Source organism: Arachis ipaensis, chromosome B10 (genome assembly GCF_059453495.1).
Source record: "Arachis ipaensis isolate K30076 ecotype BB chromosome B10, ASM5945349v1, whole genome shotgun sequence".
NCBI lineage: Eukaryota > Viridiplantae > Streptophyta > Magnoliopsida > Fabales > Fabaceae > Arachis > Arachis ipaensis.
Genome location: NC_142435.1, coordinates 35,567,693 through 35,569,612, shown reverse-complemented (window position 1 = coordinate 35,569,612; position 1,920 = coordinate 35,567,693). Strand labels below are relative to the sequence as shown.

At 41.9% G+C, this 1,920-nt stretch overlaps 1 non-coding gene across 1 annotated transcript; it reads right to left on the bottom strand.

The window, feature by feature from the left end:
- Positions 1–610: 610 nt before the first annotated feature.
- Positions 611–718, bottom strand: LOC148579677 (small nucleolar RNA R71). The gene has a single exon (XR_015896751.1). It is a non-coding gene; the product is annotated as a small nucleolar RNA R71 (small nucleolar RNA).
- Positions 719–1,920: the final 1,202 nt, after the last annotated feature.

Sequence of the window (1,920 nt, the reverse complement as noted above, 5' to 3'; positions counted from 1 at the left end):
ACAAAGGGATCCCTATACTGTGGTATAAAGGATCTCTATTATTATTATCATTTTTCTGTCCATTCTTCCTTGTCATATGAGCAGGAGCAAGGATAAGAACATTCTTGTGGAAGCAGATCCAGAACCTGAAAGGACTCTGAAGAGAAAATTAAGAGAAGCTAAAATACAACAATCCAGAGAAAACCTTTCAAAAATTTTTGAACAGGAAGAGGAGATGGCAGCCGAAAATAATAATAATATAAGGAAGATGCTTGGTGACTTTACTGCACCTAATTCCAATTTACATGGAAGAAGCATCTCCATTCCTGCCATTGGAGCAAACAATTTTGAGCTGAAACCTCAATTAGTTTCTCTGATGCAGCAGAACTGCAAGTTTCATGGACTTCCATCTGAAGATCCTTTTCAGTTCTTAACTGAATTCTTGCAGATATGTGATACTGTTAAGACTAATGGAATAGATCCTGAAGTCTACAGGCTCATGCTTTTCCCTTTTGCTGTAAGAGACAGAGCTAGATTATGGTTGGATTCTCAACCTAAAGACAGCCTGAACTCTTGGGATAAGCTGGTCATGGCTTTCTTAGCCAAGTACTTTCCTCCTCAAAAGCTGAGCAAGCTTAGAGCTGATGTTCAAACCTTCAGGCAGAAAGAAGGTGAATCCCTCTATGAAGCTTGGGAAAGATACAAACAGTTGACCAAAAAGTGTCCTTCTGACATGCTTTCAGAATGGACCATCCTGGATATATTCTATGATGGTCTGTCTGAGTTATCTAAGATGTCATTGGATACCTCTGCAGGTGGATCCATTCACCTAAAGAAAACGCCTGCAGAAGCTCAAGAACTCATTGACATGGTTGCTAATAACCAGTTCATGTACACTTCTGAAAGGAATCCTGTAAGCAATGGGACGCCTATGAAGAAGGGAGTTCTTGAAGTTGATACTCTGAACGCCATATTGGCTCAGAACAAAATATTGACTCAGCAAGTCAATATGATTTCTCAGAGTCTGCATGGAATGCAAGCTGCATCCAACAGTACTCAAGAGGCATCTTCTGAAGAAGAAGCCTATGATCCTGAGAACCCTGCAATAGCAGAGGTGAATTACTTAGGTGAACCTTATGGAAACACCTATAACTCAACATGGAGAAATCATCCAAATTTCTCATGGAAGGATCAGAAGCCTCTACAAGGCTTTAACAATGGTGGAAGAAACAGGTTTAGCAATAGCAAGCCTTTTCCATCATCAACTCAACAACAGACAGAGAACTCTGAACAAAATGCTTCTAATTTAGCAACTCTAGTCTCTGATCTATCTAAGGCCACTGTAAGTTTCATGAATGAGACAAGGTCTTCCATTAGAAATCTGGAAGCACAAGTGGGCCAGCTGAGTAAAAGGATCACTGAAATCCCTCCTAGTACTCTCCCAAGCAATACAGAAGAGAACCCAAAAGGAGAGTGCAAGGCCATTGACATAAGCGCCATGGCCGAACCTGTGAGGAGAGGAGAGGACGTGAATCCTAAGGAGGAAGACCTCCTGGGACGTCCAGTGATCAATAAGGAGCTTCCCTCTGAGGAACCAAAGGACTCTGAGGCTCATCTAGAGACCATAGAGATTCCATTGAACCTCCTTATACCCTTCATGAGCTCTGATGAGTATTCCTCTTCTGAAGAGAATGAGGATGTCACTGAAGAGCAAACTGCCAAGTTTCTTGGTGCAATCATGAAGCTGAGTGCCAAATTATTTGGCATTGATGCTTGGGAAGTTGAACCTCCCTTGTTCATCAATGAACTAAGTGATCTGGATCAACTGACATTGCCTCAGAAGAGACAGGATCCTGGAAAGTTCATAATACCCTATACCATAGGCACCATGATCTTTAAGGCTCTGTGTGACCTTGGTTCAGGAATAAACCTCATGCCCCT